Genomic DNA, 16,158 nt, shown 5'->3' with positions numbered 1-16,158 from the left:
AGCATCTCCACCGTTCCCGGCGCCATTACAGGAAGGTCTGCAAGAGATCGGATGGGAAGAGTGTCAGTACCGGAGACGTACACAGCAGAGACCGGTGCTGGCTGAGATTTCCCGGCCGAGAAACACGCTGGCGGTGTCGCCAGAAGTCATGACAGGACTGAGTGCTGACCCAGACAAGGGGACACCGGCGGTGTTAGCGATCCACAAGAGTATGGTTACACACCCGGTGATCGTCGTGGGTAGTCCCCGTCCGTCCCGTTCAGCGACCCCGTCACCCCCGTCGAGGGTTGAAGAGGCAAAACCGGAGACAGAGGCGCCAGAACCACCAGTCAACTACGAACCGTTCCGGAGGCTGCGCCGCTTGCCAGGTCAGTCCCTTTCCGATTATGTGAGGGCTCAGCGGGCCGAATGGCAGCGCGCTTACCATCCCGAGTGACCCGTAACGACCGGAGGTGATGGACATGTTCGTGTTGAAGACCGGTGTTGTTAAAGAGCCGGAAAAGTTCCACAGTTTGCAACCATGTTTACGTTACCGAGCCCGGAAGGAGCCTGATGCTGGACTGAGCCAGGGGCTCCCTCCGTGATGTTAGGAGGACAAACAATAAAGTCTTCCTTATCTACTAAGACCGGGAGTGCTGTAAAAGCCTCCGGGCACACTGCCTACAAAGACCGGGAGCTCCCAGGAGGGACTACGGGCGCAGAACTTGGGCGCTCAGTGGTTGACTTTGTTTATGAAGGTTTTAAAGTTTTATCCAAAGTTTGCCTTGCTGCTAAATTGTGTTTTACAGGTTCGAGCCTTGCCGGGAGGCTTAGGCTTAAAGAGGGGAGGAATGTAAGGGGTGGGCAGACCCCTTACAAGGAGGTGCAGTTTCCCCCTGAAGATACCTCACTCTGGGGTAGTTACTGTTGATGTTATTAATAAACATGTTTTTACTGTGCAGTGGGTTTTCCCCTAGAGCCCGGGTGGGACGGCTGTCCCCATAGAAACAGGGCAGGAGAGAGGAGGAGCCGGCAGCTTAGAGAGAGAAGTGTGTGTGTGTTGAAGTCAGTTGATTCCGGGATGGGGGAGAAGGAACAGCCAGGGGCAGAGTGTGGAGCTGAGTGGGCAGAAAGAAAGAAAGAAAGAAGGGAAGAAGAGAAGTGTCCTCAAGAGTGGAAGAAGAGCAGGGGCAGAGTGTGGGAGCTGGATGAATAGGGAAGCCGGAGAGAAAAGGAGCGGGCGGAACCTCAAAGTGCGAAGCAGTACCGGTGTGGGTCCGGTCTGTGGGTAGCCGTAGTGGGAGCCAGGGGTAAGCCTGATAGCAAGGGCCACGACTACAACCCTGGAGGCACCCCTGGCACCCCGTTACAACAGCACATTTGCACATCATGATTTTACACCTTTTAACCCCTTATTGCGGCATTATTCAGTAGCTGTTTGATTCTCCCATCTCCAATAAGCAGTCAGCCATGGAGCAATGGATGATTACAAGCTACTTTGAGTCAGAACTTAGAGAAATGCTCCTCCTTTTGGGTTCTAGTTCCACATTTAACAGTTATTTTATGTCTATCATCACATTGACGCGCTTTGAAAAAAAACAAACAGTTTCAATATATATAATTTTTATTTATCACTTTTATTCATTATTATCTTTCATTTCAATTTCATTTTTCAGTCATTTTATGGTTTGAAAAAGTTCAGATGCTTGTATTTTTTAAATGCTAACACATTTCCTCTGTAGTCTTCACGTGCTCATGAGTCATTCTGTTACCATGAGAGCATTGACGTCACTGAGATCAACGTGGCTTTAATGGACTCCTATATAACCAACCGGTCTGCATATTGTGTGTACATTTTCTCTTTTCCCTGAAGAAGGAGACGGTTTATGTCTCTGAAACGCGTTGGAACTGTAATAAAAAAGAGATCTAAAGTAAATACCCTGGAAACAGTGTTTCTTTAGCGCGGCACAAACCCGTTTCTCATATATGTATATACATATATAAAAAATCTTTAAAGCACCCTTAAGACAGCCTGATAATTCTCCACCCTATTCTGTGAGGAGCTGATAGGAAATGCATCATGTGACCTGTGAACTAAATGAACTATATGAGCTGCTGAACTAAATGTTCTATTGAGAATGAATCAGGACAGCCTAGTTCAGTCTGATGCATCTCACTGAGCCCAGCAGCGCCCCCTGTGGTAGTGTAGAGTACTGACCCATAATGAATGTGTATGAGGGAGCTCAGAAGCAGTTCAGCAGCCACCATTTTGAGAACAGAACAGGAGCCAGTGGTAAAGATTTTAGCAAGACTGATCTTCTAGGCTACAGGAGGCTGATCCTCTACAGGAGGCTGATCCTCTACAGGAGGCTGATCTTATCACAGACAGGTGAGGGGCATGAACCACACACAGAAACTCTCTCTCATACACACATATGAGCTGTGTCTGTCTACTGTGCAATTTCAGCTTTTATTAATATTATTATTCCTATTATATTTGTATTTGATGTGTGGTCTAGTGTTTTTCTACCTTCTTTTCCAGCATCAGGAGCTATAAAGAGCCAGTGTGAGAGCAGGGAGCTTCCTCCCACTGCTGTTTACTTCATAATGAACTAATCTGTCAGGATGGTGAACTACATGAACTAGTTCACTCTGAAGATTAGTTCATTTTGAACTACTAACTCACAAAACTACCCATCACCCCTCACTAGTATGCAGGACTCTGCTGTGCTGTGGATGAGGTGAAGGCTATGTGTGGGGTCAGGAGGGATAAGTGTTCCTAGTCAACCTTGGACAGACATTAAAATAGACTTTATGACAGATCTACCTTCCTCAGCTGGTAATCGGGTAACTTTTATATTGGTGGATGTGTACCGCCCCGCGCTCGGCTGCAGCCGAGCTGCTCGGATCCGGGCTCGTTTGTAGGTGGCTCGAGCGCCTCCGGACCGGGGGTCACTTCGCTCTGAAAGGGGCTGGCGCTTTGAGGGGGGTTTAGGGTTACAGCCGAGGCCGTGGTTTGTTTGTTAGAGTTCGTGACGCCACCCACGGGCTGTGGTGAATGTGCACACCGCCGCTGCTGTTTACTAGGCACCCGGGGAAGATGTTGTGCAGCAAAGGTGTTAACCCCTCCGTGGGCAGGGATGATCGTCCCGGGGCCCATTGGGGATGGTATGTGGGTGCTTGGCGGTGCAGGGCGGTGCGTGGCCCGAGGGCACAGTTGTACTTACTATTACAGATGCACAAGAGTCTCTGGTAAACCAAAAAGATGGTGGTCGGTGCCCGCAGCCGGCTGCCTCTGGTTCCCTAATCGGGTTGGTGGTCTCCGCCTTTCTCCTGCACCTTCTGTGTAGCTGTGGACAGCCCGTGCTTCAGCAACGGGAGTCCGCTCCCCGGGGTTATGTGTATCATGCTGCGATTTTCTGCGAGAGCCATATCTCTCGCATCCATTCAAGTGAATGGGTGCAAGAGAAACATCGGACAGCACTCGGATGTTATCCGAGTGCAGTGCGATATACGCACAGGCTGACAATGGAGGAGATGGGGGATTAACCCCTCCCTCTCCTCCGCTGCGCCCGCCTTCATCTTCGCAACTGTGACCTGATTGCAGGATCGGGTCACAGTCACATGACACTCGGACCAGGCTCGCAGCAGAGCCTAAGCTGGGTGGTCATTACCATATTGCATCTGATGCTTTCGCAACGGATGCCATACGCTCGTGTGAGTCCAGCCTAATAGAAAAACTCAGTTTATTGCCAACTTTTGGAGGGCTTTCTGCTCTGTTAGAGATTAAACTTTCTGATTTGTCGGCATTCTATCCTCAGTCTAATGGACAATCTGAATGCATTAATCAAAATTTGGAACAGTATTTGTGTTGTTTCTATTAATTAGGAGGAGTGGTCTTCATTCCTTTCTCTCACAGAATTTTCTATCAATAATCGCTGCCATAAATCCTCTAGTGTATTTCTTTTTTTTTGTGTCTATGGTCGTCATCCTCAGTTCTGTATGTTTGAGGAGGGGCACTCATCAGGGGTATCGGGCGACTAACAATTGGTCTCTGCATTATCGGCTACATGGGAGAAGGTTCAGCAGCATTTGGGTGACATGAGTTTTAAGTATGTGTGCAGCTGACTGCAGATGTGTGCCTAGTCCGGACCTGTGTGTCGATGATCTGGTGTGGTTGTCTACGACAAACATTAAGTTATATTCACTTACGTTAGGACCTGAGTTTATTAGTCCATTCAGAATCACTGCTATCATTAATCCACTGGCTTTCCGTCTGGCATTACCGTCATCCTACAAGATTCATGCTTCAAAAATTCCTGTTAAAAAATGTGCGTGTTCGGAGTTGGAGCCCCTCTTCCCTTACCTCCAACTTCAGTATTAGATGTCACATTGGAATTTGAGGTATCCAAGATCATTGATTCTCATTTTGTTTGACAATCTTTACAGTACTTGGTTTATTGACAAGGTTCTAGTCCTGAGGAGAGGACTGGGGTATCAGCCTCAGATATCCATGTGGAACATCTGGTTAGGGCATGTTATCATCTCCATTCAGAGAGACCAGGTCCTGAGGCTCCAGAGGCTCCCCTTAGAGGAAGGGGTACTATCACACGGAGTTTTGCACAAAACTCGCCGACTGTCATGGCGGCATCAAGGTCTTTTCACATTGTAGATTTTCATAGTCCACGCAATGGTTTCTCTAGTGTCTTTGATCAACATAGGCAAACCCAGGCATCGACCTGCTGTTTGCTCATAGGCAGGCTAGAAATGGTTAACTCCTGCTAGCCTGCTCATTAGGCTTCTTTGATCACATGTTGTAAGCAAGCCAATTACATCGGCTCCTCTCATATTTATGCTGGAGGAAATCTACTCACGCCAACTATAGTTTACTCTGTGTTGGTCTGTGTGTTGTCGTGTCTCAGACTTGCTGGCGAAACAGTTGCTTTGTGCTTGGTGTTGTTTTGGAGTTTACCTGTCCTCTTGTTGTTTCCACCCTGCTCTTGTTTTCCTCCCTATCACTTATTGTCTTATACCTCTGTGTGTGTATGATGTTTGACAGATTTTTGGTTTCCCCTGTCTGTCTATTTAAGTGGGCTAAATCACAATTCTGTCCTGGCCCCCCTGGTGGAGGGAATAAAAGATTAAGGCTGGTCAGGTACAGGGCCACGAAGGAGACTCAGGCAATCCCAATTTTAGGGTTATCCCTGAAACTAGAGATAGTACAGGGCCCCTAGCCTGAGGGTCAGCTTAGAAGCCCCAGTTTCTTGCTATCCCCATAGTTATCGTGACAGTATTGTACATTTGATGTATGTGTCACGAACAGCCGGGGAGAGTTTCACACAGATATCCCACTGCTTTCACCAATTTGTCATTAACAGCCCTTTGCTGCCCCCTATCCTCAGGAGAATTATGCAATTGACAAACGATTACCATAATAGAGAAGACCGTGGCTGTTTTCACTACTAGACAAATTATTAGAAACCTCACAGTGAGCGTCTTATACATATACAACCGATTCTAACACATGGAAAATATACATACCCCAGTACGGTCACTTCGAAGCGCCACAATAACACAAGGGAAGTTAGCTGCGAACACCAATCATTTATGCAGGGAATGCTTTGATTTAATGTTTGCAGGTTATAGAGAAAGAGGAATGAAGCTATTACATTTTATATATTTAATATGAAACAGTAGGCAGAATTTATAAAAATATACAAGTTTCTACAAAAGGAAACAATACAATACAATATAGATAGTTACATAATATAAAAATAATAAAGAAAATGACTACACCTGGGTGACTGAAACAAATGTAATAAATGGCAGATGACTAATAGTGGGAGTTGAAAAAGGCTTCTACCCTGTGTGAATTCTCTGGTATTTAATGAGTTGATTTTGCTGCAAAACTTATCCGACATTCTAAACTTGAAAAAGGTTTCTCCTCTAGGTGAATTCTCTGGTGTGTAAGAAGAGTTAATTTTGCTGCAAAACATTCCCCACATTCTGAACACCAAAAAATTTTCTCCTCTGTGTGAATTCTCTGGTGTGTACGAAGATTTGATTTATCTACAAAACATTTCCCACATTCTGAACATGAAAAAGGCTTCTCCCCTGTGTGATTTCTCTGATGGACAACTAAACATGATTTTTTATTAAAACATTTTCCACATTCTGAACATGAAAAAGGCTTCTCTCCTGTGTGAATTCTTTGATGGACAACTAAATCCGATTTCTGATGAAAACATTTCCCACATTCGAAACATGAAAAAGGCTTCTCTCCTGTGTGAGTTCTAAGGTGTGTAACAAGATTTGATTTCCTATTAAAACATTTCCCACATTCTGAACATGAAAAAGGTTTCTCTCCTGTGTGAATTCTCAGGTGTGTAGCAAGAGTTGATTTCTCTGCAAAACATTTACCACATTCTGAACATGAATATACAGTGCCTACAAGTAGTATTCAACCCCCTGCAGATTTAGCAGGTTTACACATTCGGAATTAACTTGGCATTGTGACATTTGGACTGTAGATCAGCCTGGAAGTGTGAAATGCACTGCAGCAAAAAAGAATGCTTTCTTCGTCGCTCCATTGGGAGACCCAGACGATTGGGTGTATAGCTACTGCCTCCGGAGGCCACACAAAGCATTACACTAAAAAGTGTAAGGCCCCTCCCCTTCTGGCTATACACCCCCAGTGGGATCACTGGCTCACCAGTTTTCTGCTTTGTGCGAAGGAGGTCAGACATCCACGCATAGCTCCACTGTTTAGTCAGCAGTAGCTGCTGACTATATCGGATGGAAGAAAAGAGGGCCCATATAGGGCCCCCAGCATGCTCCCTTCTCACCCCACTGGTGGTTTGTAAGGTTGAGGTACCTATTGCTGGTACGGCGGCTGGAGCCCACATGCTGTTTTCCTTCCACATCCCCCTGAGGGGCTCTGAGGAAGTGGGATCTTACCGGCCCCAAAGCCCTGAGGCCGGGCTCCATCCACAGACCCATTGAACCTGCTGGATACGGAGCTGGGTACCGTTCAGGGACATGGCCCTGCACCATTCAGGTACTCTGTGTCCCCGTACACACAGGCACAGCACACTCCAGACTTGCTGGGTGTGCTAGTGCGCCGGGGACAGTAAAGGGTTACAGTCACTGCAGCCTAGCTGAGTGACTTTATGTATGGGGAACTACCGCGCCGGACGCTCCGGGAGCGGCGGCGCGGCTGGGACTTGTAGTGCGCCGGGGACTTAGCGCCGACCGCGCTTTTACGGCGGCGGCGCTTATAAATCCAGTCCCCGGCTTTTGCGGCCTAGCTCCGCTTCGTTCCCGCCCCCACCCTGTCAATCAGGGTAGGGGAGAGACGCTGTACAATCAGCAGCGCCGAGGGCTGGAGCCTTATTTACATGCTCCAGCCCTCTCACTGGACACTGTGGGACGCCGGTTTCCCGCTCTGACTTGGGGGCACGCCCAAGGCCCGCCCCTACTCACACGAGCTGGAGAAGAACGCCGGCAGCCATTCCTGCAGTCCGAGCTGAGACATCGGACTCTGGGCAACCAGGCACAGGACTAGGGCGACCACACTCCCGCTTATAGGCGGGCGGTAAGCGGCACATGAAGTGCTGACCCCACTAAATACCGCAGTTGTCCATTTGTATTTTTATGCTTACACTGCATAGGTCGCTATTTTTGGCTATATGCCCTCTTAGATGGCGACACATCAGCAGCAGGAAAGCAGGGGTGCTAAGGCACAGGCTTTCTATGCTGCTTGTATTGCATGTACTGAAGTGTTCATGTGTATTTATGCTTGAATGCTATACACTGCACTGTACGGTCGCTAGTCTGGGCTATTTTCGCCTAGAATGACTAGACTACAGCAGCAGAAAAGCAGGGGTGCTGAGGCACAGGTTTTTTCTATGCTGCTTGTATTGCAGGGGTTGCAGTGTTCATTGTACTTATGCTTGTATGCTATACATTGCACTGTATGGTCGATATTCTGGGCTATATTCCCCTAGATGGCTAGTCTACAGCAGCAGAAAAGCAGGGGTGCCAAGGCACAGGCTTTCTATACTGCTTGTATTGCATGTGCTGCAGTGTTCATTGTACTTTATGCTTGTATGCTATACATTGCATTGTACGGTCGCCATTCTTAGCTCTATGTCCTAGATGGCTAGTCGGCAGCAGCATATAAGCAACACAGGCTTTCGATGCTGTTGTTACTGCATGTGATACTGTTCCACGGCACTGAACCCCATTGTGTGCAATGCTCCCATGGAGCACTTGGTCAGCCGGGGTCTCTACTAGACGTGGCCAAAGGAACCACCTGTCAACCCTGTCCAAGGACAGGGATGGAGTTGCAATGGGATAGAGACTTGCAGTCCGGACAGGCCATGGGCAATCTGGATCATTGCTCCCTGGCCACCCTCATTGGGAATAAAATCGGTGCTCCGGGGGGGGTCCCAGGAGGCTCTCTGTATGATGAGGCAGACGTAGCTCATCAGGACTTTGATCCTGACAACGCTCTCAATCCGGATACACCGGATGGTGACGCCATAAGGAATGATCCTATAGCGTCCATCAATGGAATGTTGGATCTTTCTCCCTCAGCTCCCCCAGCGGAGGAGTCAGCTGCACAGCAGGAGAAGTCCCATTTCAGTAGCTCAAACGTATATTGAGTATTTTTCTGGCCACGCTGACTTCAGAGAAGCAGTCCAGGAACACCACGCTTACCAGATAAGCGTTTTCTCCAAATTCCCCCTGACGTGGTCAAGCGCGGGACCCAGGGTCCAAAGGTGGATCCTCCAATCTCCAGGCTTGCGGCTAGAGCTATAGTTGCAGTGGAGATGGGACTTCACTTAAAGATGCCAGACAGATGAACTCTGGTTGAAATCTGTCTATGAGGCTATCGGCGTGTCGGTTGCTCCGGCATTTACAGCCGTATGGGCACCCTAAGCTTTTCAGCTGTTCTTGCACAGCTGGTCTTGAGCATATGTACATTTGTGCCGCAGGGGCGTCCGTAACCTCGCAATGTCTGCATTGCGACTTACCCTATTAATTGTCCTGGAAGGACAGTCGAGGTTTCGGTCCTTCCCAAGCTCGGGCAGGTCCCAATTGTCCTCGTCCAAAAGAGCTGAAAAGCCTCAGAGGGGCTCAGTTTCCGGGGGCTCAATCACGCCCAAGGAAGGCAGCCGGAGGAACCGCTACCAAGGCGGTCTCCTCATGACTCTCAGCTCTCTCATCTCTCCGCATCCGCGGTTGATGGCAGACTCGCTCGCCTTTGGCGACATTTAGCTGCCACAGGTCACAGACCGGTGGGTGAGGGACATTGTGCCCACGTGCACAGGACAGAGTTCTGTTCTCGTCCTCCGACTCGATTCTTCAGAACGTCCCCACCTCCCCACCGAGCCGATGCTCTTCTGCACGCAGAAGGAGTGGTAATCCCTGTTCCTCTTCAGGAACAAGACACGGTTTTCCTCCAATCTGGTTGTGGTGCCAAAAAAGGATGGCTCTTTCCGTTCCGTTCTGGACCTAAAACTGCTCAACAAGCACGTGGAGGCCAGGCGGTTCCGGATGAAACCCTCCGCTCCGTCATTGCCTCAATGTCTCAAGGATATTTCCTAGCATCAATAGACATCAAAGATGCTTATCTCCACGTGCCGATTGCTACAGAGCACCAATGTTTTCCACGTTTCGTGATGGGAGACGACCATCTTCAGTTCGTAGCTCTGCCATTCGGTCTGGCGACAACCCCACGGGTGTTCACCAAGGTCATGGCGGCAGTGGTAGCAGTCTTGCACTCACAGGAACACTCTGTGATCCCTTACTTGGACGATCTACTTGCAAGGCACCCTCTCAAGAGGCATGCCAACTCAGCCTGAATGTTGCGCTGGAGACTCTCCAGACGTTCGGGTGGATCATCGACTTCTCAAAGTCAAACCTGTCACCGACCCAATCACTAACGTATCTTGGCATGGAGTTTCATACCCTCTCAGCGCTAGTGAAGCTTCCGCTGGACAAGCAGCGGTCACTACAGACTGGGGTGCAGACTCTCCGTCAAGGTCAGTCGCACTCCTTAAGACGCCTCATGCACTTCCTCGGGAAGATGGTGGCGGCAATGGAGGCGGTTCCGTTTGCGCAGTTTCATCTGCGTCCTCTTATTGGGACATTCTCCGCCAATGGGACGGGAAGTCAACATCCCTGAACAGGAAAGTATCCTTTTCACAGAAGGACTCTCTGCAATGGTGGCTTCTTCCCACCTCATTATCACAGGGAAGATCCTTCCTACCACCGTCTTGGGCGGTAGTCACGACAGACGCGAGTCTGTCAGGGTGGGGAGCAGTTTTTCTCCACCACAGGGCTCAGGGTACGTGGACTCAGCAGGAGTCCACCCTTCAGATCCATGTTCTGGAAATCAGAGCAGTGTATCTTGCCCTACTAGCCTTCCAGCAGTGGCTGGAAGGAAAGCAGATCCGAATTCAGTCGGACAACTCCACAGCGGTGGCATACATCAATCACCAAGGAGGGACACGCAGTCGGCAAGCCTTCCAGGAAGTCCGGCGGATTCTGACGTGGGTGGAAGCCACGGCCTCCACCGTATCCGCAGTTCACATCCCCGGAGTAGAAAACTGGGAAGCAGACTTCCTCAGCCGCCAGGGCATGGACGCAGGGGAATGGTCCCTTCACCCGGACGTGTTTCAGGAAATCTGTAGCCGCTAGGGAAGGCCGGACGTCGACCTAATGGCGTCCAGGCACAACAACAAGGTCTCAACCTTCATAGCACGGTCTCGCGATCACGGAACTCTGGCGGCAGACGCCTTAGTGCAAGATTGGTCGCAGTTCCGGCTCCCTTATGTGTTTCCACCTCTGGCACTCTTGCCCAGAGTGCTACGCAAGATCAGATCCGACTGCAGCCGCGTCATACTCATCGCCCCAGACTGGCCAAGGAGGGCGTGGTATCCGGATCTGTGGCATCTCACGGTCGGCCAACCGTCGGCACTACCAGACCGACCAGACTTACTGTCCCAAGGCCGTTTTTCCATCGGAATTCTGCGGCCCTGAACCTGACTGTGTGGCCATTGAGTCCTGGATCCTAGGGTCTTCAGGATTATCCCAAGGGGTCGTTGCCACCATGAGACAGGCTAGGAAGCCCACGTCCGCTAAGATCTACCACAGAACGTGGAGGATATTCTTATCCTGGTGCTCTGCTCAGGGAGTGTCTCCCTGGCCTTTTGCATTGCCTACCTTTCTTTCTTTCCTGCAATCTGGGTTAGAAAAAGGTTTGTCGCTCGGCTTCCTTAAAGGGCAAGTCTCGGCGCTATCCGTCTTTTTTCAAAAGCGTCTAGCACAACTTCCTAAGGTGCGCACGTTCCTGCAGGGGGTTTGTCATATTGTACCCCCGTACAAGCGGCCGTTAGATCCATGGGATCTGAACAGGGTACTAATTGCCCTCCAGAAGACGCCCTTCGAGCCTCTGAGGGAGGTTTCACTTTCTAGACTATCACAGAAAGTGGCTTTTCTGGTAGCGATCACATCTCTTCGGAGAGTGTCTGAGCTAGCAGCGCTGTCATCCAAGGCTCCTTTCCTGGTCTTCCACCAGGACAAGGTAGTGCTGCGCCCCATTCAGGAGTTTCTCCCGAAGGTGGTATCCTCTTTTCATCTTAATCAGGATATCTCTTTGCCTTCTTTTTGTCCTCATGCAGTTCATCGGTATGAGAAGAATTTACATTTGTTAGATCTGGTGAGAGCACTCAGAATCTACATTTCCCGCACGGCGCCCCTGCGCCGCTCGGATGCACTCTTTGTCCTTGTCGCTGGTAAGCGCAAAGGGTCGCAGGCTTCCAAAGCCACCCTGGCTCGATGGATCAAAGAACCAATTCTTGAAGCCTACCGTTCTGCTGGGCTTCCGGTTCCATCAGGGCTGAAGGCCCATTCTACCAGAGCCGTGGGTGCATCCTGGGCATTGCGACACCAGGCTACGGCTCAACAGGTGTGCCAGGCGGCTACCTGGTCGAGTCTGCACACCTTCACCAAACATTATCAGGTGCATACCTATGCTTCGGCAGACGCCAGCCTAGGTAGAAGAGTCCTGCAGGCGGCAGTTGCCTCCCCGTAGGGGAGGGCTGTCTTCGCAGCTCTAACATAAGGTATTTCTTTACCCACCCAGGGACAGCTTTTGGACGTCCCAATCGTCTGGGTCTCCCAATGGAGCGACGAAGAAGAAGGGAATTTTGTTACTTACCGTAAATTCCTTTTCTTCTAGCTCCTATTGGGAGACCCAGCACCCGCCCTGTTGTCCTTCGGGATTTTTGGGTTTTTTCGGGTACACATGTTGTTCATGTTGAACGGTTTTTCAGTTCTCCGATGTTACTCGGAGTGAATTTGTTTAACCAAGTTATTGGCTTTCCTCCTTCTTGCTTTTGCACTAAAACTGGTGAGCCAGTGATCCCACTGGGGGTGTATAGCCAGAAGGGGAGGGGCCTTACACTTTTTAGTGTAATGCTTTGTGTGGCCTCCGGAGGCAGTAGCTATACACCCAATCGTCTGGGTCTCCCAATAGGAGCTAGAAGAAAAGGAATTTACGGTAACAAAATTCCCTTCATTTATTTCTTTTTTTTTTTTTTTTAAATTGTGAAAAGTTTATTCAGAGGGTCATTTATTATTCAACCCCTCAAACCACCAGAATTCTTTTGGTTCCCCTAAAGTATTAAGAAGTATTTCAGGCACAAAGAACAATGAGCTTCACATGTTTGGATTAATTATCTCCTTTTCCAGCCTTTTCTGACTAATTAAGACCCTCCCCAAACTTGTGAACAGCACTCATACTTGGTCAACATGGGAAAGACAAAGGAGCATTCCAAGGCCATCAGAGCCAAGATCGTGGAGGGTCACAAGGCTGGCAAGGGGTACAAAACCCTTTCCAAGGAGTTGGGCCTACCTGTCTCCACTGTTGGGAGCATCATCCGGAAGTGGAAGGCTTATGGAACTACTGTTAGCCTTCCACGGCCTGGACAGCCTTTGAAAGTTTCCACCCGTGCCGAGGCCAGGCTTGTCCGAAGAGTCAAGGCTAACCCAAGGACAACAAGGAAGGAGCTCCGGGAAGATCTCATGGCAGTGGGGACATTGGTTTCAGTCAATACCATAAGTAACGTACTCCACCGCAATGGTCTCCATTCCAGACGAGCCCGTAAGGTACCTTTACTTTCAAAGCATCATGTCAAGGATCGTCTACAGTTTGCTCATGATCACTTGGAGGACTCTGAGACAGACTGGTTCAAGGTTCTCTGGTCTGATGAGACCAAGATCGAGATCTTTGGTGCCAACCACACACGTGACGTTTGGAGACTGGATGGCATTGCATACGACCCCAAGAATACCATCCCTACAGTCAAGCAAGGTGGTGGCAGCATCATGCTGTGGGGCTGTTTCTCAGCCAAGGTGCCTGGCCATCTGGTCCGCATCCATGGGAAGATGGATAGCACGGCCTACCTGGAGATTTTGGCCAAGAACCTCCGCTCCTCCATCAAGGATCTTAAGATGGGTCGTCATTTCATCTTCCAACAAGACAACGACCCAAAGCACACAGCCATGAAAACCAAGGCCTGGTTCAAGAGGGAAAAAATCAAGGTGTTGCAGTGGCCTAGTCAGTCTCCTGACCTTAACCCAATTGAAAACTTGTGGAAGGAGCTCAAGATTAAAGTCCACATGAGACACCCAAAGAACCTAGATAACTTGGAGAAGATCTGCATGGAGGAGTGGGCCAAGATAACTCCAGAGACCTGTGCCGGCCTGATCAGGTCTTATAAAAGATGATTATTAGCTGTAATTGCAAACAAGGGTTATTCCACAAAATATTAAACCTAGGGGTTGAATAATAATTGACCCACACTTTTATGTTGAAAATGTATTAAAATTTAACTGAGCAACATAACTTGTTGGTTTGTAAGATTTATGCATCTGTTAATAAATCCTGCTCTTGTTTGAAGTTTGCAGGCTCTAACTTATTTGCATCTTATCAAACCTGCTAAATCTGCAGGGGGTTGAATACTACTTGTAGGCACTGTAGCTTCTCTTCTGTGTGCATTGTGTGATGTATATTTTGTGTGATTTCAAGGTCATCTGATTTAAAAATTGCAGATGTCTGTTGTCCCTCTGATCCCATGGTACAGTCACCTGCTAAGAGTAAAAACTATTATTTTTGCATAAAATATTCTTAAAATTTATTTGTATAATATTTCTAAAATATCCATAGAAATTGCAAGTTATGTAGAAAAATTACATTATTTACTGAGACAAAAACAGTTGACCATGTAACAATAGACCTCGGAGCAGGAATATGTAGAGCATGATGTCAGCTCTGTTTGTTCGTTCTGCCTCCAAAGTACTGGACAAGTAAGCCACAAAAAAATTGTTATGTAGGTCAGAATGATACCAATAAAAACTTACCTGAACGGTAAATAAGCGTTCGAGAATGGTAACACAAATTAAAAAAATATACATTTTTTACAATATTCAGAATTTTTTCTCTTCAAAAAAATAGATCAATGTTTGATATCGCAGTAATCAGACTGATGTGATCAATTATGTTTACTGACATTTTTACTGTAAAAAGAATGCCGTAAAACAAAACCCCAAAAACCAAATGGCATTTTTTCACCATTTTGACCCACTTTTTCTTTCAAATTTTTACAGTGCATTATATAGCAAAAGGAAAGGTTTCATTCAAAACTACAACTTTTCCTAGAAAACGCAAGTGCTAATGTGCCACCCCTGTGCCAGCAACCGGGCTGCTCAAGGGGTCTCCGGACCCGGTTGTCCTGCGGCCACTCAAATGAAGGGGAGGTATTTACAGGGGATTGTGTTAAAGTTCGTGATGCCACCCGTGGTATGTGGTAATTTGGAGTACCACCACTGCAGTCGGGACTACCCGGGGTGAGGGAATGGGGCAGCCAGGTGTTAGAACCCTCCACGGGTAGGGGGGGATGCCCCGGGACTCAGTGATGGTGTTTGGGGGGTGCCGTGGGGAGTGAAGGGGTCACTTTCGTACTCACTCAGTCCATTAAGCTGACACTGACAACTGAATAAACCAAAGTTCTGGATACCACTGCGGGGAGCTAGTTCAGGTCCCGTCCTCAATGGTGCTGCCTGGTGATCCGTGACCTTCCTCCTGGCACTACATTTACTTCTCTGTTGGTCCTGGTAGTATGGAACTTGCCGGGTCCCATTCCCCACTATGGCTAAGTGTGGGAGGTTACTCTCAGGGTTCACGCTTGGGATATTCTGGACTGTTTGAGTGGAAAGTCCTATCCCCCTCGTTGCGCTAGTACCCTGATTTTGGAGCGGGTGGAGAGCAGATCTTGAAGACTCCATTCTCGTCAGATAAATTGTCAGGTTGCCTGAAGCTACCCCCTGACTTAGGGTCCACATACCCTGTCGTGCCCTGGTCCCAGCCCGGTGACGGTGCAAGGCTGCCGGCTGTCCTCCTCGACAGTTCCGTGCCTCTTGCTACGATCCCCTTCGACCGGGGGTCCAGCACCCCTAGGCCCACCCCACCGTCTGCCACCTAGATAGCTTCCTAGGAGCTCTTCTCCTGACCGCCTCTCGCCTTCACTTCCAACACACTTCTCTCTACTCCTGATCTCCCCTAACCAACCCCACTCAGGCCCTCCACTAGTGTGTCAGGTGGGTGTGGTGCAGTGTTACACCTTGTGGCTCTCTGGTTGCAAGGAATGAGGTAGTTTCCCATTCCTTGTCTGCCACGAGCTCTTCTGTTCAGCAGCGCCGAAGGTCTAGGAGACTGCGCAGTCTGCAGGAGATGCCTGCTCACAGACACAGCAGAAGGGTGACACCTAGTGGTTCTCCCTTTGCAAGGAATGAAGCAGTCTCCCATCCCTTGCCTGCCACGTGCCCTCCTGCTCAGCATCACAGAGGGTCTGAGAGGTTGCGCAGTATGCAAAGGATGGATGCTCAGGGAAGCAGCAGGACTTCCCTTATCTCTGCACATTGTGAAACCAAGGATCCCGCCTTTATGACCCAGAGGCAGAAAGATGAGTATGTGCCCCACGTGACGTCTTCTGATTCGCTCACTGATATCACACGGCCCGATGACGAGGCTGGTGATGTGCTGAATCCTGACTGGCCGGGCCAGGACGTCACGAATCCTGATTGCGTCACGTCCGTCTCGCGCCCACC

This window comes from Anomaloglossus baeobatrachus, chromosome 5 (assembly GCF_048569485.1).
Source record: "Anomaloglossus baeobatrachus isolate aAnoBae1 chromosome 5, aAnoBae1.hap1, whole genome shotgun sequence".
Lineage (NCBI taxonomy): Eukaryota > Metazoa > Chordata > Amphibia > Anura > Aromobatidae > Anomaloglossus > Anomaloglossus baeobatrachus.
This window is presented reverse-complemented; position numbering follows the sequence as displayed.